This window comes from Thunnus maccoyii, chromosome 17 (assembly GCF_910596095.1).
Source record: "Thunnus maccoyii chromosome 17, fThuMac1.1, whole genome shotgun sequence".
NCBI classification, from domain to species: Eukaryota; Metazoa; Chordata; class Actinopteri; order Scombriformes; family Scombridae; genus Thunnus; species Thunnus maccoyii.
In genome coordinates this window covers 4,367,706-4,391,148 of record NC_056549.1, presented here as the reverse complement: position 1 = coordinate 4,391,148, position 23,443 = coordinate 4,367,706, and the positions used below count along the sequence as shown (strand labels likewise).

The 23,443-nt window shown below is 38.8% G+C and overlaps 1 long non-coding RNA gene across 1 annotated transcript; it reads left to right on the top strand.

The window, feature by feature from the left end:
• The first annotated feature begins 10,680 nt into the window (after window positions 1-10,680).
• On the top strand, window positions 10,681-16,514 carry LOC121882188. Its single transcript, XR_006092041.1, has 2 exons — window positions 10,681-11,161; window positions 16,281-16,514. It is a non-coding gene; the product is annotated as an uncharacterized LOC121882188 (long non-coding RNA).
• Window positions 16,515-23,443: the final 6,929 nt, after the last annotated feature.

Genomic DNA, 23,443 nt, shown 5'->3' with positions numbered 1-23,443 from the left:
TAAACCGCCAGCCGAGGTAGTCACACTGCCACAAACGGCGGCATTATGCTGGTTTTGTTTGGTTCAGTGTAAAAAAAGCAGAGCCGGCATGGTGACGGGTCATCTTTATGGTAATATTGCAGGATCTCTGTATAAAGGGGGCTTGAGGCTACATCTGAGGCTACGTCCTCTCTTTTCAGTGTTTGCATTCACCATATAGTTCAAAGAAAAACAACCGGTAACGAGGAACCTGCTGAGCTCTTATGGGAAGTTGTGAATAATCCATTACATCACAGAGGTGGACCCACACTCACACACACACACACACACACACACACATACTCACAAACAACCAGTCGCCTCAGGCTCTTGTCCCGGAGTCAAACTGTATCGCTCTGCAAGACAAAGCACTTCTGTGACAGCTGACTGATTACTAATGCTTACTCATACACACACACACACATTCACACACCACACACGCACACACAAACACACACACACACACACACACAACACAGCGAGACCGCTCCCCTAGTTACCACACCTAGTTTCCCATAGATTGCCAGTGAGCGAGTTGTGTTCGTCTGACACAGGGCTTTTAAAAACACGCTCTATATCTTTCCATCTTCTGGTCTTTGATTCTTTTCACACCAGCACATTAATATCTGTCACTGTGTCTTTCCCCTTCCCTTGCACACACACACACACACACACTCTCACACACACACACACACAAACTGTGATCTGTGTGTTAAGGTGCGGCTCAAATGTTACATAAAAACTGGAGGGTAAAGGCCAAACTACCTGGGACATAACAGTTAATAACAGTTAACATAACAGAGTGCAGACGAGATAGACAGATAGACACACATACACACACACACACACACACACATACACACACACACACAGCACAATGTCAACGTTGTCACTATACTGGCCTGTATGGGGCTAAACAGCACCCCTTACTGGTCTGCATCAGTACCTGCACTACTACATTATCTTAAAAATGATTGAAAATCAATATGAACAACATGAATAATGTTTGTGATATATATGTATATACAAGCTAAGATTTATGACTTGCTTGGTCTCACTTTAACACTGAAGCTTCTAGTCTGTATCTTCGATTTAAATGATACAGCAGAACATGTTTTAAAGTATATTTTGTGAATATGTTGGTATGTGGCAAGATTATGGATCCTTCAGATGTGGATCAATGACAAAAGCCCTGATGTGATGATGAAAGGCTATCGTATATATTTTAAAACAAATTGGATCCATTTTTGTTAAGAGTTAATTAGTATTAGGAATGATTCACAAATTAGGCCTTTAAAATATTTGAATTTATCAGTGACAAACTTATAGCCAAATATAACAGTGGTTAAATATATATTTTGTATATAAATGTGTACATTGTGTATAATAAATTAAATAATAAATGAATAAAACATATACAAAATGTTTATGACATGACAATTATCTTAGTATTTACTTTTTAACTTTGCTTCAGTATCACCATCATAATGCTTATTATTGGTCTTACTGTATCTACTGTAGCTACATTGTGATAAAGCTCAGTTTTAGTTTAGTTTTAGTTTTATTTCTGTGTCTTGCTAAGAATCTGGCATCTTCCAGTGACACACAGGCACAAGCATGTGGAAAAAGACCAGAAAAAGAAAAAATAAATAGAGTAATAGAGCAATATAGCATAAATGTTATCATCGATGGTGTTGTTTATTTTTAATTTTACCCCTTTGTAAATGGTAAATGGTTAAATATTGTTTCACCCAAAACCCCAAAAGCATAAAAATAATATTTTCCAACCATTAAGTTTTGGTTTTATTTTCTCTGAGCTTTAAGATATCCGGCTCTTAGATTTCTGGCCCCACTCCACTGTTTTCAGAAACAACGTCCAAGTCACTTTGGAAAATCCAGAGACCCAGTGAGTACGTTTACATTCACCTAAGTGTCTTGGTTTTGAGTCTTATCCTGGTGTTATGGTGTTTACATGGTTACTCATATGATCACATGCTCATGCGTGGGTCATAAGTTCAGTATTTGTTTTAATTAGTTAAACGTGTCATAATTAATACAGGAGGAAAGCTTGCATGTTGCAAATTTGGTGAATCGTACACATGAAAACACACTCACTGTCAAGAGAAAGTAATAGTCGCTATCAAAATGATTGACTGTAAGGTCTGTGGACTGTCCAAAATAACAGGGACGCTGTTACATTACAGTTTCATTTTACAAACACAACTTTAAAATCAATTTAAAGAAGAAAAAATTTGCCATCATCCAAAACTCCTTTAATGAATATGGGCAAATTCACCGGCGCATATCGACCCACTGGCCTTACTCAAGGGGTCCTGACACACAGTGAACCCAAACCATTAAATAGTAATTCCACACATCTGCGTCAACGTGAACCTAATCAATAATGCGAGCATCTTTTAGACTATGGGCAGTCTAAAAGGGCACCAGTGGTTGTGGTGGACACCAGAAGCACTCCTGTGTGTATTTCTTTTTTTTCCATAACTATTAAGTGTTTTCCATTAGCGGCAAAGTCGATATCTCAAAGCTTATGCAAAATACCACAAAGTCTAGTGAAAAAAAACGTGTTTAACCTTTAACTTTTTGATCCTCTGACAGCTCCATATTCTGTGGACAAGCTCTGTTTAAGCATGTGCTGTAGGATGTACAATTGAGTCAATCACAAAGTTTCCAATAATAATACATTTTATTCATACAGTGCTTTTAAAAAGGCACTCAAAACCACAATAATGATTCTCCCATTCCAAAATATCAATAATGTCTCTTAGGTTTATTAGCTGGGACATCAGGGTTATTAGTTCACCGGCAAAATTACCAAAATCTTCAATCACTTCACCAGAATGAACCCCAGCTTCTGTTTACTACAAGAAACTCATCTCACAACATCAGAACACCTAAAACTCAAGTCTAAATGGATAAATTAGATTTTTCTCTTCTTATTGCCTAGCAACAAATCACCCGGTTTAGACAGATAATCCGTGGAATTTTACAAAACATTTTTGGCAACTAATTTCTCCCCTATTTTCCAGAATGGTCAGTGAAATACAGTCATCAAGAAACATACCACCAAACATGAACACTGCACTCATTTCAGTTTTTCTCAGGACCCCACCCTAACTTCCAGTTATAGATCCACAAAAGTAATTAACTGTGACCTAAAAATAATCAGCAAAGTATAAGTCAACAGAATTGAATCTGTTATAAACCTACTAATCCGCCAAGACCAAACATTCTTCATAAAAGATAAACAATTATCCACTAACATGCGGCGCTTATTCAGCCTTATCAACATATCTTAGAGAAATAGTCTAAACACCATCATTGCATCACTGAATGCTGGAAAAGCCTTTGATAAAATCAACTTCACATTCCTGTTCATCACCCTTGAGAAAGTCAGTTTTGGGAAATCCTTCATTCAATGGATTAAAAACGCTATAACTCACCCTTCGCATCTGTTATTACAAATGTTCATACCTCACAACGTTACTCACTCCAACAAGGCACAAGATAAGGATGTCCACTCCCCCTATCCCTCTTTGCAATTTTTATTTAACCTCTTGCTGCTGCTATTTGTCAGAATAACAACATTACAGGAGTACAAACAAAACACTTTGAACACAGAAGTTAATATGCTGACGACATTCTTATATATCTACGAAACCCATCAACATCATTTCCAGAACTCTCTAAACTCAGACTATTCAATAAACTCATCTAAATCCACTGCACTACCACTCTATGAGGGGGCCTGGGATGCTGTGGCTTAAAAGATTCCCTTTACAATAACATCAGGTAATATTAGATACTTTGGTATTGATATTTCCACCAAGATGCCAGTGGAGTTATCTCCACTTAACCTCCCCCCATTACTCAAAAGCATTGAAGCAGACTTCACATGCTGGAACAACTGATAGGAAGGATCAGTCAAGACAACCATACTACCCAAAATAAATTACATATTTTATAGCACGTTTTACAGGAAACATAAGAAACTAAGAATAAGACTGAGAGGCCAAGAGACTGTGGAGGCCTAGCAGCTCCAAACTTCAGACATTACCTTGTGGCAAATCATCTTCAATAAATAGCAAAATGACTAAGAATGCAACATGAGTGTCAGGAAATATCAATATCAGACCTTCCATTTCTCATCTGGTCAATAAAACAACACAATTGCTTTAAAAATCCATTCATTGCAGCTACTCTGGCAGCTTGGTGGAAACTTAACCAAATTACCAGATACAACCCAGACTTTCAGGTACAGAATAAATGACTATTGTTCAACCTCATGGGAAAAACTAGTTATCAGTCATCTACAGCACATATTTGAAGATGGTTCAATGTCGTCATCGCTTGAAACACTGTGTCAGAGGTGTGGTGTCGGTGTTAACAGCTTTCTGCAATATTCATAAGTGAAACACTGTCTCAAAGGAAAGATCAGTCTAACAAACAGTTCCCTGGAACCACCGCCGATGATCGATAATCTCAAATACATAGCCAATCAGGAAAATACACTTTCCAAAATGTATGAACTCATTCTATGATCAGACAATGATATATCTATGACGATTGGCAAATGGGAAAAAGATCTAACTATTACCATTGATACCAACACTTGGAAAAAATTAGCAATAACACTTTCTATATGTCCTGCAACACTAAAATACAGCTAATTCCATACAAAATTCTGCACAAAGTACACTACGTCCAGTATAAACTGCACAAAATGGGACTCACAGAAAATAACATTCCTACACTGTACAGACAACACCACAGATATCCACACAATCTGGCTCTGCCCACCCATACAAGCATTCTGGACAAACGTCACACACAAATTATCTTCTATTTTGGTTCACAGCATCCCAGTCTGCTCCTCCATCTGCCTCTTTGGTGACCTTTCCCAACTTGAACCACCACTGAAATATGAACAGTCCACCTTGGTCACGCTAGCAGTTGCTAAGAAAACACGCTAGCAGTTGCTAAGAAAACAATACTACCCAACTGGAAAAATAGAAATAATCTTGCAATATCCCAATGGCTTAAATTACTCTCTGAATACATATCAATGGAAAGGCTAAAGGCACTGGCAAGAAACAAAACAGAAACATTCACCAAGCTGTGGACTCCTTTCACTAAATCCATCAACACAGTTGAATAGAAGCATCCCCACCATCCAAAGGCCGACAATCACTCACTCACACATATACACACACAATACGCAGCCACACAGCGTACGCATAAATAACCAACGGTATGTCGGTGATGCTAATGTCCCTGTAGACCTGTGATGGACCTTCAAAATTCTTATTTAACACATCACCTCCTCTACTACTTCCAATATAAAATTGTGTATGAGATGTACATTATATTAGTATTATTATTATTACTATACATTTGTTAAATATGCAATTTCTGATAATCATATTTGACTTTGATTATTACTTTTTTGTTTATTTGTGGTTTGATTTTTATTTATTTTTGTCTCATGATTCATTTTGTCTGCGTTCCATTATTGGCCTCTTGATAAATATGCAAGTCTGTCTCTATTTGTTGTTGTATGTCTGTCCTTGTCTCACCAGCAACAGTAACAACAGAGCAGCAGGAAAGATACAAGGTTAAAAGTAGAAAACAAATGCAGTAAAAGAGAATGAAAGACAAAAAATGACACTCTCATTGAAAGGACTATGTTAAAAGGGACTTTAAAAGGGTGGGTTTTAGAGCTGTTCCAAATACCAACTAAAATGTGCAATTCCTGAAGAAAATGCATGCGATCGCTGCTAGCTGCTGCTGTAAGCTGTTTTTAAATCTTGTTAAAGACTTGTTCAGCATCCCTGCCTGTTCTGCATTGCCAAATTTGGTTGCAATTGAATGACACACTTTGGTGGTATGCTAGTTTATGTGTATTAGAACACGCCTACAAAGATTTTGCAGATCCAAAAACAAATAGATAAGTTTTGTTCGGGGTCATTTTGGTGTGTACCAAGTTTGGTGACGATAGGATGAAATATGCACAATAAGAAGCACAAACTGCATTTACCAAAAACTGTAAAATGGCAGAAACATTTTATAGGCATGAATGGGTATGGCCTTTATCAATAGATTGATTTCAGCCAAGGAACCCACAGTTGCTTGCAGCAACAATGAAACCAATGAAACTGGGTCACATATCTGTTGCTATTGTTTGACATGGAGCGCAGGGTTTACTGTGTTGCTAAAGGTCCAATTTTTTTTTTTTTTGGAAAAATATAAGCTTTATTTAACAAAAGGGTAGAACAAAAAAGTTCAGTACAAGAGCATAACACTATAGATAATACTAGTAATAATAAAGAAGACCCAAATCCTCCACTAACCTGCACCTGAAGGAACATCCAAGCCCCCACAATACCTTCAAGAATGTGGATCACTTCCCATATCTCGGCAGTCTCTTGTTCACCAGGGCAGACATTGATGCTGAGATACAACACCAAATTAAATGCACCAGTGGGGCTTTTGCAAGGCTGAGGCATAGAGTTTTTGAGGATTGGGACATCCAGACTAAGACCAAACTGCTTGTCTATCAAGCAGAAGTTCTGCCCTCACTTATGTTGCTGAATGCTGGACTACCTATAGCAGACACATCAAAGCCCTGGAACAATATCACCAGCGATGCCTACGGGAGATGCTCAGGACCGACTGGGAAGACGTGTGAACAAACATCAGCATCTCCACAACTATCACTTGACACCAGCTGCGATGTACAGGCCATATAATCTGTATGCCAAACTCCCGACTCCTGAAACAGACCCTCTATGGCCAACGTAGGGAGGGGAAGTGCACCCAAGGGGGACAAAAAAAGCGGTACAAGGATAACCTTGTATCCCACCTGAGGAAATGTCACCTCATCCTCAACAACTGGGGAAAGATGGTCTGTAACAGGAACCTTTGGAGAAGGATGACTTATGAAGGCACAGCACAACAGGAAAAGGACCTCTACCAAGCCATGGAAGCAAAAAGGCAACGCAGAAAGAAGAGATCCACCACCAAAACTGCTCCTCCACCTATGACTACCACATCTGTGACACACAACTGCCCACACTGCAACAGACCCTGTGGATCCTCTATAGATCGGCCTCTATAGTCATCTGAAGATCCACATATAATCCATTTCACCAACAGCAGGGCAATCATACTTGACCTCGAGTGATGGCCGATGAAGATGATGGGTGTGTGAGACTGAAGCAGTTTTGAATTGTGCATGAAACATGAAGCCACTGAAGGTTTTAAAGTACTAACAGTTAAATTGGAGAGAAAGAAGTTTCAAACATCTGATTGGAACCAGCTGTGTGTCTCTGTGTCTGTTCCTTAAAAAAGAGCAGTGTTGCCAGGAGCAAGGATCAAACCCACAACCTAGTAATCTCACAGGAAAGCTGACTATTAGGACAACGCTTAAATCACTGAGCCTGCAGACAATCCCCGACATGTGAGAAGAAAGTTCCCATTTTATTGAGGAGAAATTGATTTGTCTTAAATTAAATCTTGTAGCCCAGAGATTTGTACATCATTAGTGGCAGCAGGACTAGCTGAGGATGAAATGTATAATGTGTGTGCACAGTGTTTAAAGGAATAGATAATCTGTAAATTTAAGAAACAGGAATGACCACATGCAGTTTATATTGGTGTAAATGAGAGCCAGATAGCACCTTCCCTATCAATTATAGATATCAAAACTATAACTCCTATGGGAAATATATTTACATTTTGAGAGAGAGGGGGCTTGTGGAGGCTTTGAGGTATGATGTGCTTGAACTGTCTCTTCGTGTGTGTAGCTCAGCCCTGCCCTTGGTCAAACAGACACGCAGGCCTCGACCTCACACCTGTGTGCTGTTATTGGCTGGGGGCTACACACCCATTCGCCAAAGGTTGACGCCCAGAAGCATCCCGAACACAGCAAAATAATAAAAAAATAGACTGTATAAAAATATGGACATAGTTTTGAAGCTCAAAGTGAGCCGCCCTGGCCGTTGCCATCTTGGCAGTGCATGATTCTGCCTAACTCCCAGCCAATCAAAAATGGGCAAAGAGGTGGGGCCGAATGGCTGAAACAAGCCACCTAGTGGCTGGCGGACCTGTCACTCAAAGCAGCCATGTCCTTCATTATGCATAACTTTACGGCTTAATAAAATTTAAACGGGCGAGTTATAAAAAAATTCCCTCCCCTGTAGGCTGTAAACATGTTTATTTCTGCTTGTTGTTGGGCAAGTTGGGCATTTTAACATGGGCGTCTATGGGGATTGACTCGCTTTTGGAGCTACCCTCAAGTGGCCATTCAAGGAATTGCAGTTTTTGGCACTTCTGCATTGGCTTCATCTTTCAGCCCCGGAGGTTGCCGCTTGAAAAACATACAAACAGATGGCAGAATCTCTGTAGATAAATACACCACTACACATTTCTTGTGAGTCATAAGTGATGATTGAGAGGGATTACTTTTGTATGAGTCTATACATTGTTTTTTTTGGGGGGGGGGGGGATCCTGCATAGTGTAATACCTTTAATATTTTAAAAATGTATATAAAATGAAATGCTAGAAAAATAAAAGTAATATCCTAGAAAACATGTTTAACATATGTGAATTGGAACCGTGTTTCTAGCTGTAAGTGTGTGGGACTAATTAGGTGCCGAAGCTGTCAGAATAAAAATAATAACTGGAAAATGCAATTTCTGAAGAAATTACGTGTGATTACTGAAAGCTGAAATTGATTGTGCTGCACTGCTGGAAGCTGAATAGTTTTGAAATTCTGCCAAGACTAACGTCGCCTGCAGGTAATATAGAACCTACGACTTCATGTTTGTAAAACAGCAATGTATGCACTGAGCTAAGATGTGACACAGCAAATAGTAAACAGATTTTCTTATTTAGACTTTTAATTGCAGAGAAAATAAGGGTTGCACATCTAACTTTTCTTTAATGACAGGGAGCTGGAGCAGTTTGGCACGATGGTGCACTAAAATCATATCAATCATGACTGATCTATAATGAAATCTAAAAACCCCAAGATGTGTTCATCATTAGTGAGTGCCATCAGTAGACTGGGTTCAGCTGAGTGTTGGACCTACTGTTGGGCAGAACTGGTGAAAATTCCCAGAGCTCTGCTGAGAAACATCCCAAAAAATACACAAAAATTCACAAATCATAGGTTGTGTTGCTGAAATGTATCACTGTGAGCGTCAGAAGACTTTTCTGTTCATGTTTAGTTTGTGTAGATCAAGTTAAACATGAGAAGTCACAGGTTAAAATCCTCACATTTGTGTTTTTGCTCGAGAGTTTGAAAGTCAAAATAAAAATGGGAGTCAATTGAAGGTCTCTGTTGTGGTTTTGAGGCAGAAACAGCATAAACTGTAAGTGCTATTGCTTAAAGTATGAGTCAGACCAGCGTTGCCAGGAGCACTGCCCTGAGCTGTGATCAAGCTCACAATCTAATGGGGAAAGCTGACCATGAACAAGTCTTAACCACAGAGCCAGTGGGGGGGAACCCTGAGACATAGAGCACAAATTCACATTTTGTTGATGAAAAATTGATTTGCCTAAAATGAAGCTTCGAGCTCAGAGATCTGAACATTATTAACGGCAGCAGGACTAGCTGAGTGTGAGAGTATATATTTGTACAGAGTGTTTGACGGAAGAGAGAATAAGAAGCGGGAGTGAGAGGAGACACACAGCCTGCAGTCAGTGTGATCTTTACAGCTCTCTCCCTGTCAATTAAGGTTTAGATCTCAAAAACACCTGCAGAAAATGTGTGTGAATGCTGACAGCTGAAATAACCTGCAAAGCATTGCTGCAAATACAACACACTTGTTCAGTATCCCCTTCCGTACAACTTTGCAGAATTTGGTTATCATGGTATATTACATTTAAGAGATATGGCAGTTAATAAGTAGTTTGGTGGTGCTTTACTCATGACCACAGGGTGGGGCTATTGGTGCCATGACTCCATATGTTGTGCAGATTCTCACGAAGAACTAGTGTACCAAGTTTCATTTTATTAAAGACAACAGAATTGCAGAAATATCATGTTATGATGTTACTTTACTGTTGGTAGAATTACATCAAATGTTACACCCTTGTGCATCATGGCTTTATGTACAACATTCCCAAATTTGGTTGCAATCCAATTTAGCATTGAAGAGTTCTGGTTCGTTAAGGGCGTCATCCACACCTTCAAAGGTTTGGCAACCAATTACAGACAAACAGAGAGCGACACCCAGAAATGAACTCATAAGTTTTGTCTGTGGTCATCTAAATATGGTACTTACCAAGTTTGGTGAAGATTAGATGGAATATGTGCCAACAGAAGCAAAAATAAATGGTGGAAAATATTTCTAGGCACAAATGGGTGTGGCCTTTATTAGTTAAATCAGCATTGTCCAAGGAACACACTGTGCAAATATTGTTTTGATACGCCTAACGGTTCATGAGTTATGTAAAACACCTAATAACTGACCACATGGTGGCGCTATTGGTACCATATTTTAATATGTTAAGCATTTCCACATGGGACACCTGTCCATGTAGTATGAATACTTTAGCACATTAAGTTTTTGAGATACCACCTTGCAAACATTCCTCACGTAGACTTTCTGTCATGGACTCTGTTTTTGGACTTTGTGTTTTGGAGTTTAGTTTGTTGCAGATGAGAGATTGCAGTGTTGCTTGGGTATTTGAGTTGTATTCATGTTTATTCTGTTACCTCATATGTTCCTGTGCTTGCTTTGCCCATCTACACACCTGCCCTGCATCTGGCATCGTTAGCCCTGCCCTGCATTTCCCCACATCTGCCCTGTATCATAAATAAACCTTTGAAGTATATTTTTGAGAACCACACAGTTCTCAGGGCACGCTGAGACTTCCTCTCCTTCCCCTCCGGCCAGCACCAGTAGGGCTGGTGTGAACCAAGACCAGCCGCAGTGAACTGCTGCCTTCCAGATCACACCAAGTACCCGTGCTTGTGGGTCAGGCACCTGGGACCAGCTGCAGCTAGCTGATGCCTTCCCAGCACCCTGGCCACCGTTCCCACACTCCACCGAGTACTTCCACATAAGAAAACCGGGACCAGCTGCAGTGAACTGCTGTCTTCCCTCTTTCCCCCAGGTAGGAAAGTATCCTGGACCAGCAGGACCAAAATTAACGATGTCTTGCTGTTACTGAAATTAACAATTTGTTGCTGCTTTTATAAATACAGCATAAAAAATTGTTATTCTACTTTTACAGCAAAATAGTGCCAAGAGGATTGCATTGTTTATTACTATTAATTTGCACTTTTCACGAGTGGCATACTCAGATTTTTACTGTAAATTGCAACATGTACAACATACTACTTGACACACTTTTGTGTAACTGACTACAGTGAGTTTAAATTTCATCATTTTTTCCCTCAAACCTTGTTTCTTGACATAATTACTCATCGACGATATTTACAACAGTAAATAAACAGCCATTTGAATTGAGACTTAAAATGTTAAGACAAATTATACAACTTCAAGCTTATTTCTTTCAAACCATGTCTCACTTAATTAACATTTTAAATGAATGATGCTAAACATTTGTACATAATTACAATGTAATAGAAAAAAAACAAAACAAAGTATGGAGCTCATTCAGGTAATTAAACATTCAAAAGTCATTCAAAAAGTAAATACTTAAACAAGTAGTGCAGTCTGTCTGAACATTGTACACAAATAAAGACAAAACAAAAAAACAACATGCTCCTATAATGCAAGCTATAACCAAACTGTCCAAGTGTGTATTTATAAGGGTTTGTAGTTAGTCCATTACTTTCTCTAGTAGACTTAACACACAAGGGCCACTTATATTATTTTATATAGCCCATCCATTCTTCAGTGTTGCATCCAACCAGGGATGCATTGGCCTGCATTGTTGTGATCAGATGGCATGGTACCAAGTCATTAGCATGACACAAGTAAAGACAGATAGCACAATTCAAATGGATTGGAAATGTAATGTATTTTGACAATGCTGCCAAGCAAAGCAAAAAGGAACTCACCTACTGATTTGCTGGATGAAGATGGGTGAGAAATCATCCACCGCTGTCCAGGTGCACATGTGCCAACTCTACTGTTGCAGAGAGCTTCTGCCAGCTGCTGCTGCTGCTGCTGCCGTTGCGAGCTGCTACAACAGTGTGATCGCTTGCAGTGATCACACTAATTACCAGCCTTGACCTACAGTATCACATACACACATGCTGACACTCACACAGTTTAGACATGAGGATGAAAGGACTGTTTATAGTACAACCCTCAAAGTTAAGAGACATTACAGCGATGTAATGTAACGCTGCCTGTTCTCTTCTCTCTGTCTGTCTCCCTTTCCCTCCTCTCCCTCATTTGGTGACCCACTAGTGTTCTGTTCATTTTCTTATATGAATAGATAAATGGGCACAAAGCAAATATCTTCATTTGCATGTAATACAATTAAATTAAATTAAAACCTAAATGATTTTGGATCAAAAGACAATTGACGAGATAGGAAACAAGAATCATGAAACATTTCTGCAAACCTTTCTGGCTTTTCTTTTTTTTTTTTTTTTTAACAATTATTTGCTGTTTTACTGTAAAATAAAGTTTTACCTGTGAGGAAGCTTTGGCAGAGATACACTGATATCCTCTTTCATTTCTGCTCTCTCTTAAACTAACATCTCTCCCTTTAAATAGGCCCTCCAATCTATCTTGGCAGAACCATATTTCTATCAGGGGTGTCCTTTCCCTTAGACCAACAACTGGTGAATGACATTGTCACTTAACATTGTTTACACACACATCAACTACAGCATTGTTCCTTACCATAAACCAAAAAAGGTACAAATAACATGAATACAACCAAACATTTAACTAAATAAAATAAGCCCCCCTATACTTGGTCTAACCCATGACATCACTGGTGATGTCAGCAAGATCTTACAATCAGGAAGTGGTTCAGCGCCTCCCCTTTTTGTGAGCATCAGGTTTGATATGAGTTACATCATTTTACATTTTTCCTGAAGCATTTAGACTAATAAATGATTGCCAGCATTCAGAAGACACCCTGATCATATTCTGGGTTATTAAATAATGAATTCACAATCAGGATATCAATAAATACAGATGCAAATAATGAATAAATAATATAAACACATTCTGCCAGTAGAAACGGTTCCTGTGCCTCTGAGCAGGACACAGTATAAATACAGAATGCAGGTTTTTATTCATGTGCAGGTGTTTGTTAAACAGGTAACAGGCTGCAGAGAGAAAACAGCTGCTGGCAGTGATAACTGTGCACTAGGAATGTGCAGAGAGCCCAGTATTTGTATTTGTATCTGTATTTGTTGAGGCAGCAAAATTATTTGTATTTGTATTTTGTTTTTATTACGCTTATAATTTTAGAAAATTAAAGAAATGTGCGTCATGTAGCAGGTGGATGTGACCCCCCTCATTGAGACCTGCTGATAGACGTAACAGCGGAGCAGAGGAGAGACACTGAGATAGCGACTATAACTGACCTGTTCACTGGTATTTGACATGTTTTGTTTTTTTCTTCCCAAAAACAAATAATTTTAAAAATATTTGTATGTAAAAAAACCCCCCACTATTTGTACTTTGCTGAATAACATATTTGTATTCGGGCACACCCCTACTGTGCACCTTTTATTAATATCAGCACAGTTCACATGTGTGCAGACACAACTCCATCAAAAGTCTCTACAGCTGTTAAAGCCACCTGACAGCTGTGATCAGCTGCAGACGTCATCAGAAACGGACGTCACTTCACAAGATGCGTCAGAGGAAAGGACGTCTCATTTCTCTAAAAATATATTTCCTCGTTTCCTCTCTCCTCGCCGCATCTTTTCCTTGCATCTTTAGTGGGAGGGACTAAGGATGCAAGTGAGGGAAACGTGGATGCAGTTTAAGGGAAATGGGATGTAGCCTTTGTTTATAAGAGTAGAGTTGTGAGGAGCAATGTCCTGAGCTGGTGTCAAACCCAGAACCTTTCAATCTAACAGGGAAGGCTGATCGTTAGAACCACAGAGCCAGCAGAGATGTAGCGGAATAATAAAGAGTGAAAAGAAGAAAGTGTGATTGCTACAGCGACTGGTGTGATTGGTTCAGCAATCACACGATTACATGAAATGTCATATTTTTAATTTGACCATTAAAGATGCGTCCTGCATTTTAATATTCAGCTGAATGTAAGTGTGATGTACTGTAGCTCATATGTGAAGTGTCGGGACAGACAGATGCTAATTAGATTATGTGACGATTTAATGTCCTCAATCTGTCTTGCCGTTATCTAACTTCACCAATGCAATGAAATTATATTATAGATCCATACATGCATAAAAATAATAGCTAAAAAATTATACTTTAATCAAGGGGATGATATAATTATGATCATGAAACTGTGAATCCTGTATGTTACTTTCTCTTTCTGTCTCTCTAGCAGTCAGCAGAGTTTCCACCGTTGAACGTTTTGGAGAAAGATGGAGGAAGACGGAGAGAAGGAGGAGGAGGAGGGAGGAGGAGGAGGAGGGAGGAGGGTGGAGGGAGGGAGGAGAAGGGAGGGGGAAGGAGGAAACATGTTGCTGCCAACTCTTCAGAGACCCTACAGAGCTGGCATAGTGTGTGTGTGTCCCTCTGTGAGGTGGGAAACTGACATCCTGGTACAGGGAGGCTTATTTCCACAACGGGAAACTTTTCACACATGCCTTCAAATGCACACACACACACACACACACACACACACAGACACACACACACACACTCTCTCTCTCTCTCTCTCTCTCTCTCTCCAGCGTTCTCCAGGATTCTCAGGGATCTACAAGGGTCAAAACATTCCATCCGGCATTTTCCACAAAACTCCTCCACATCCCAAACAAGCTGCATGAAGCTCTTTCTCTCACAACAACCAGGTTTACTGGTTTGAATCCCCAGTCTGAACTGTTTCCACACCCTTTTATAAAGGCACTCAATCCCAAACATCTCCAGGGGTGTTCTCAGTTTCTATTTGACTTATTTCAGAGGAAAAGTTTTTAAAAATGTACTCTGATTCACGACTTGTTGTTCCAGACAAACAGATGATTCTTATCACTTGTTTTTTAAGTTTGATTGACACTATTATCGCCACAAGCTTTATTGTTTTGTAGGGGTGTGCCCGAATACAAATACATTATTCGGCAAAGCACAAATAGTGGGTTTTATACGAATATTTGTTTCATACAGATATTTTAAAAATGATTTGTTGGGGGTGTTCCCCAGAGGTAAAGCTGAGCTACTGACACAAACAAAGTGCTCCTAAGGGACTCTCCATAACCTGTTGTTCCTCTTCTCCTTTCCACAAAGTTAGGTTGTAAAAAATAGGCGATAAATGAAAAGTGCAAAGCAATAACTGCCTTTGAAGTTCTTCACTACACATTACACGTGTGCTGGCTCTGTATTATGGGTGTATAAATAGGTAGAGGTCTGTCTGCAATGAGGCGATGAATAAAGTTTTAGCTCAGTAATCAGCGCAGTCGTCTATGATCTGGGAGACTCCAGTTTGAGACCTGGTGTGGGGACCTCCTTCATTAGATAGTTTATTCATTTGTAACACTTTAATTTTCTAAAATTAAAAGTGTCATAAAAACAAAAACAGGATTTTTAAGCCTCTTTCCACTTTTATTCGAATACAAATACAAATAATTTTGCTGCCTCAACAAATACAGATACAGATACAAATACTGAGATCTCTGCACATCCCTATTGTTTTGTTTTGGCTTAAAGACAATAACCGACCCATCATCATCATCATCATCATCATCACCAAAACCTAATCAGTTGTTTCTTGGTTCAAGTCCTGCTGACAGACAGGAGAGAGACCCAGTGGGTCAAAACTGATGGTCGTAACCATACAGTAAATTGTAGAGGTACATAAATAACAAAATATTTTAAAGGGACAATTATTTATTCACTTGCATTATGGGATTTGTAGGATTGAGTGATTTTGGAGCTTGACACATATCAGGGATTTGCTGCATTGATTTTGATCTTCTTTTGTGAGTCTCCCAACTTTATGGAAGTGCAGTGCTAAATTACCGGAGTGCTCTTTTATGTACATGATTGTGGAGGTTGGTGTTCAGCTGCAGGAGAGAGAAGATGGCTCAGGAGAGCGGTGCCAGGTGAGTTGAATGGCACAGCTGGTGCTTGTTGACTAATTGTTCTCTCCCTTTCAAATGCGGTAGCGTGCTGGACCTCAGATGACTGCTGCTCACCACAGAGACAGACGGCACACTGGCTGTCAGATATTGTTTGGCGAAGCCTGAAACTATTATTTTGTGGGACTGAATGACTCCAGAGACCAGACCGCATGCGCCAAAAGAAGCCGGGCAACGACAGGCGCATGATGGCTTGATGTTAATTAGTTATGTTAAAGTGCGTGCATGCAGTGGGGAATAAAAGGAGTTCTCTGTGATTGATCTGTGGTGTCGGTGAAACTCTGTTAATATTCTCAGGCTTGTACACAATGAATGTGGCTATTTGTGCAAAACCGCAGCAAACATCAACCAGTGAAAGATGAAGACTGACCATCATGTATTTAAGTCTCATTGGATAACTGATGGAGATTCAGCCTCTTGTAGAGTAGGCGGTAGGCTTTAAATCACCCTGATGAAGGCCTTGTTCATGCAGAAGACAGCTTAGTGTTGCAGAGTTCAGGTAGGAACAACAGTTTCCACATCGCAATGAATGTCTTAATGTTGTGACTTGTCACCCGCAACAGATGTTTTTAACTCTCAAAAAATTTTAAATTTCAAGAAAACTTTGGGTAAATTTGAAAGTGCTAGTCTCTGAGTATGAAGCTTTTCAAAAATGCAGACATACAGTATGAATGTAAGAAAAAAATGTGGAAAAAATGTCAAAAAATACATCTGTTTGACAACTATCTTAATGGGTCACTTTACTTGAATCTAGCCTCTAGTTTTTAGACATGCAGAAATTTTTTGTCTTTTTGCTGCGTTGAACTGAACCTTTTCTTGCTTCTGTCACCTCCAATTATCTCTGTAATCATAATTTGTATGCCAGTGTAGCCATTTACACAATAAAAGTACATTAAATGACACGATTTTGTAATGACTGCACAAGTAATGTACGCAGTCATCAACAAGGGTCAGAAAAAGTGACACTTTTTATAGTGTTTTTAGTTTATTTCAGTCCAGAAAATGGATTGTCATTTGTTCAAGAACTCAACAATGACTTGTGTTTATGTGGTGGTACAATGACTCTCCTCTCTGAGTAGCAAAAACGGAGGAAACATGACGTCATTATGATGCCACAACAGCTCAGGATGGAAGGTGACTTCAACAGGGTTTGACTCGTCAGTCATTCTTTGTTTCTTTTAACCATTAGCATGATATTTTCCTAACCTTAACCAATCAGGAAGGAAAGGCTCTCGCAAACAACTTATTTTGTCGCTACGTACTTGCTGTGATATTAATATTGGTCTAAAAAAGGTCATTAGAGACCTTGTTGGAAGCAGCGTAATGGAAATTCACCCTGCTGAGACCAAATGGGGAGTTCGGCCATCTTTGTCCAACCCGTCTGACCACTCTCCTCGCCAGATGGTGGAGGTACTGCACCGATTCATCGTTGGCCGACTGCCATTAAATTCAAAGAGAATCTTTATAATGATAAAGGGTTTAAATCATATGCAGAAATCTCCCCAAAACAGATACCTTGGTGGAGTTATCAGCAGTTATTGCTTTAAGGAATCAGGCAAAAGATTTTATTGGGACAAATGTTTACTAGCAAGAGATATATCTCTATTTAAACTCAATAAAGAAGTTATAAACATAATATCATCTGATGTTTTCCAGCTCTGAAAAGGGACTGGGTCATGGATCTGAGATGTAGTATAACAAATGATGAATGTAATGAGGTCTGGAGAAGAGCTCAGTTAATCTCCAAGAATGTCTCTAACTCAGCTGAAATCATTACACAGCTATGACTGGACTCCCAGTAGGTCATGGAGGGTGGGGTCCAGGCCGGACGGCACTTGTTGGAAATGCTTGTTTAATAAAGGGTCACGTCTAAATGTGTTATGGGAATGAAAGTTTTGGACTGATGTTGTCCAGAAAATTTGTGCTGAGATAAAACTTTGCATTAATCCTGATCCCTGACTTTGTATAATAGGGATTCTGTCAAGATTAGCTAATCAACAACATAATAAATGGCTGTCTGTAACTTTTACTGTTGCCAAAAAGTAGATTTTTCTTTTTTTTTGTAAACGGAGAGACAGCAGATTCAACACTGGACTGACGCACTGTTGAAAATAGCTAAACTTGAGAATGTGAATGTAGGATCTGTAGGACCACAGATAGAAAGACGAATGTAAACCTATCCACCTGCTACAGTAAGGTAGCAAGTTTATGTCCTTTTCCTAAATTAATTACATACTTATTTCATCTATTTATTTTTTCTTTGTTATTATTTTGTTATTTATCTATTTATCTATTGTTACTGCTGTTGTTTGCTTGTTAGTTCGTTTGCTGGATCTTTGAAACTGTCTGACTGGTGGTCTGTATATGATATGAATTATTGCTCTGCTGTCTGATTTTTTTTTTTTTTTGTATTAGATCATTTAAAAAACTTAAAAAACATATACAGAGATAAGGAAGAAGAAGAAGAGCTTTAGGCCGAAGGCAGAATGTTGTTTTCATGTGATTTAATTCATTTTTACTGGTTGCAACTCGTGCAGGAACCAAACAGAAAAGACCCTGTTACGTTTTTTTAGTGTCTGTAAATGCATCATGATGTGTTGCAGAGCATACTTTACGTCTTTAATGTGAATTCTTCTGTATAAACCAGGGAACTTCCAACTGTATGTTCTTCTCAACAGCGTGCTTTTATGTCTGGGAGAGTGAAACCCAGCATGGTTTTATTGATCTGGAGGTCAAAAGATCTGTAAATGGAAAGGTTACAACTGGACTACAATTGGGTAAATGACTTGTGAAGCAATGCAGATTACAATATAATATTTAAAATACTATTAAAGCAGTTATAGCTAATCTAGATGTCATAATTAGCTCAGTTTAAACGAGACACCCTTTGACTTTAACCTGTCGAGCTACTTAGAAAAATCTTTCCCACCAGTGCATGAACACAACATGCTGGATGTGGCTGAAGTCGACTTTATCTAAAGCAGAAATCTAAGATAATGAAGATAATAATCAACTTTATTTGTGTAGCACCTTTCAAAACATACTTACAAAGTGCTTCACAACAGCATAATGAAAGACAGAAGCCAGAAAAATGACAATAAAATAGAGGCATTATAAAAAGAACATAAAAGTAAGAAAGCCCTGATAGCTGATAGCACCACTGGTTTTCTATCTAGATCTTGGGATCTCTAAACTGTTTTTGAAACCGGGTTGCATCACGCACATAAAGAGGAAACGTGACAGATGTTCGTCTCTCTAATCACGAATATACACAAACTACAAGATTTGAAAATAATGGTGAATCACACACTAAAGGATATTATTAAAGGGGACCTATCATGCTTATTTTCAGTCATATTTATATATAATGTTACAATGTTGGATGTTCATATTAATGTCAAAAGTATCAAATAACGAGGTAACATATGTAGCAGTAATCCCTGCAGCGTCAGGCTGCTCTGAACGCTCAGTTTCCAACGTTTTTTTCCTACTTTCAGCCCGAGCCGACGTCGATTCATGACGGATTTCTTTATATGGTCGTCTGCTCCACACACAGCGCACCAGTTCACTGCTACGCTCCTCTAACATTATGGCGTTTTTCCATTGTTTTGGGGTTGGTCACACCGAGCCATCGCTCCAGTACACAGCAGGGCAAAGTCAAATAAGTAGGAGTTGTGCTGGTCTTCTGCAGCTCTTCATCAAATATCATCATCACTGTGGTTGTTTCTGCTTGTACTATTCCTCCCTGCGTTATTTCTAACTGCTCTGTTTAACAAATAGCCCCAAATATCTCTATGTCTTGTTGTGTCGACTGGTTTTTAGCAGATGTGAGCAAAATATAGACTGACATGGTGCAACAACTTGCTTTATTAAAGCTTTTTGTCTGTACGGTTATGATTGAAAGACACGTTATATAGGCAGTCATGTTCTTGCCAAATCTTTCCTCCATCTCAGCTGTCCATCCACATTTTAAATCCTAAATATCAAACATGTTTGGAGGTTTAAGACTAGATCTGTAAACCCTTCACATTACCAGATAATCTGTGCCGAACTCCTCTGATTGTCGGGAGGGTCAGAACTCCTGTAGTCTGAGCTTAAAAGGGATCCACCAGAGGATCTCAGGCTACACTTAGGCTCATATGGGATTAAACATTCATTGATAAACTCAGCAGACAGTCCCATCTGCACAGGTAGCCAGTGAAATGAAGCTACAATAGGGGTTATATGTATTATTTTGTTTTAGTTATTGAGTCTGGCAGCCTTGAAAGGTTATGTTTGCTTTAAGCACGAGTGAAGTGAGTTACAGTAGTCTAGATGGTTTGATAAAGATCAAAACAGATGATAAACTATAAAAGGCGTCTGTATAGCAGGAATAAAGCGTGTGAAACTTTCCTTTTGACCGTGAGAAAACAGTGGGTGCAGCAGCGCACATCTCCGTTATGAACAAAAGAAATCAAACAGATGTTTCAGGCCCTTTAGAGAGAAAGATACCTGTCAAACCAAAGTTGTACCTCACTCACACGCCCCGATTTAAAGGTCTCGCTTCCTGCTGCAGTTAAGGCTCATCTGCAAAATTCAAATCTAGTGATCCTCTCTCTCTGCAGCTGACCGAAGTTACAGAATGACCTGAAACTGAGTGGTTACAAAAGAATTTTGTTATTCATCCTTTTTCTGGGAACAAACTGACACTTGTATGAATGCCAGTGCACAATCTCTACTGTATCTAACCCTCAAACTATCACTATCACTAAGTCATTGGTGGAAGAAGTACTTAGATCCGTAAGTAAAAGTACCAATACAGTAATATAAAAATACTCCAAGTCCTGCATGAAAAATCCTATTTAAGTAAAAGTACTTAAGTATTATGAGCTTGATGTAGTTAAAGTATTGCAGTAAAAGTACATAAGTATTATGAGCTTGATGTAGTTAAAGTATTGCAGTAAAAGTAGTGGTTTGGTCCCTCTGACTGATATATTATTATATATGACATCATTAGATTATTAATAGTGAAGCATCAGTGTTAGAGCAGCATGTTACTGTTGTAGCTGCTGGAGGTGGAGCTAGTTTACACTACTTTATATACAGTTAGCTAGTTTAGTCCAGTGGTTCCCAACCTAGGGGTCGGGCCCCTCCAAAGGGTCAGCAGATAAATCTGAGGGGTGGTGAGATGATTAATGGGAGAGGAAAGAAGAAAAAACAAAGTTCTGATACACAAATCTGTTTTCAGTTTTTGGACTTTTTCTCTAATCTTTGATTTTTTTGTGAAATATTGAATCATTTGAACATTTATTGAAATGAAAGCATGTGAGAAGTTTGTCTTGTGGTCAGAAAGTCACAGGTTTGATCCTTGCAGTGGCCCATGTAATAAGAGAATGACGTCTGCATGCGATCACTGAACATACACGTGAATCCTCCGGTCCTGCTCACACTGTAGCCGCTACATGAAGGTTGGGTTTAAAGCTAATAACAGACTTGTATAATGTGAGTCTGTGTGTGTTTGTCCATCCATCCATTCACCTGTAAGTGCAGAAACAGCACCGCATTCAATGTCTGAGTGGAGGTTTTGTGTCGCCGTGGCAACAGCATCACCTCTTTCCTCTCTGCTGCAGCTCCTTTTCATGTCTTTCAACACCCCCCCCCCCCCCCCCCCCCCCCCCTTCCCCCTTATTCCATTTAAATCAGTTCATTTCTATTTCAATAGCTGCTTTATTGGCACATCGCTGGTAACTAATCCTGCATCACAACAATAGACAACACAATATATTTACATTCAGTCTATTCACAACAATTTAGGAAATAATGTTTGGTCTGATCAGAGCTTTTCTTCACTCAGTGTTGCAGAAATGTGAAGCTCCGCAGTGAAGAACATGACACAGTCTGTCAGCCTGCTGGCAAAATCCAGGAAATAAGAATAAATGAGAAAATAACAGGAATAATCATACGTGACAACAGTTGATACAATATAAAGGTAAACAGCACACAGGCTCATTAAAATCAAATTAAATTCTGCATAAATTAGCATCAACACGTCCGACACCACGTGTAATTAATGTTATTATACATGCGTCCTTCCTCAGGCCATATATCCATCTTTAACAAGGACAGATACATAATTTTGTCCTTTTTTTAAAAATAGTTTTTAATGATTTAAATGTTTATTTACATGCTATATCATGCACTAGTTGTGTTTATTGTTAATAGTTGTCAGATGTGTGGATTTTAATGTCCAGTTTGAATGTGTGTAATAAGTGTTGAATCGGCATGAAATAACAGTCGTATAATATAAAGAAACAAATAAATATGTAAATAAACATATTTGCAACTAATTATATTCATTATAGATTAATCTGACAATTATTTTTTAAATCAGTTAATCAGTTTTTTCTATAAAATGTCAGAAAATAAAGTTGAAAGTGACATATTCAGATAGATTGTATGTACAGCTGCAATTATTAGTTAATTAACTGATTAGTCCACTACATTTATTTGACTTTAGCTACTTTTCAGATTAAATTTTTTACATAAAATAACATAATGATAAACTGCATTGTTACAGATTAAACCAGAGGTTCCCACTTTTTGGCCTTTTACATAAAATCAGTGTATTTGTGTTTCTTTGTCACGTTTGTTCGTCTGTGAGATGTTTGTAGTTCCACCAAAGAGAGAAAATGCTTTAAGATTAAAGAAAAGTTCTGAGAAATGAATCCAAATGTATGTAGCAGATCTTTGCTACCCGATCTATCATCTCATGACCCTCACAAAGCAGCTCAAACTAGCTCCACCTCGAACAGCTGCAACAAAACGCCGCTTATGCATTTAGCCGTAGTCGGGGTCACATTTCACATGTCTATGAGATAACAGCTCCACCAAATAGTGATTTTTCCCTCTAAACTTCTCACATGCTTTCATTTCAATACATGTTCAAATTTGTGTATCAGAACTTTGTTTTTTCTTCTTTCCTCTCCCATTAATCATCTCACCACCCCTCAGATTTATCTGCTGACCCTTTGGAGGGGCCCCACCCCTAGGTTGGGAACCACTGGACTAAACTAGCTAACTGTATATAAAGTAGTGTAAACTAGCTCCACCTCCAGCAGCTACAACAGTAACATGCTGCTCTAACACTGATGCTTCACTATTAATAATCTAATGATGTCATATATAATAATATATCAGTCAGAGGGACCAAA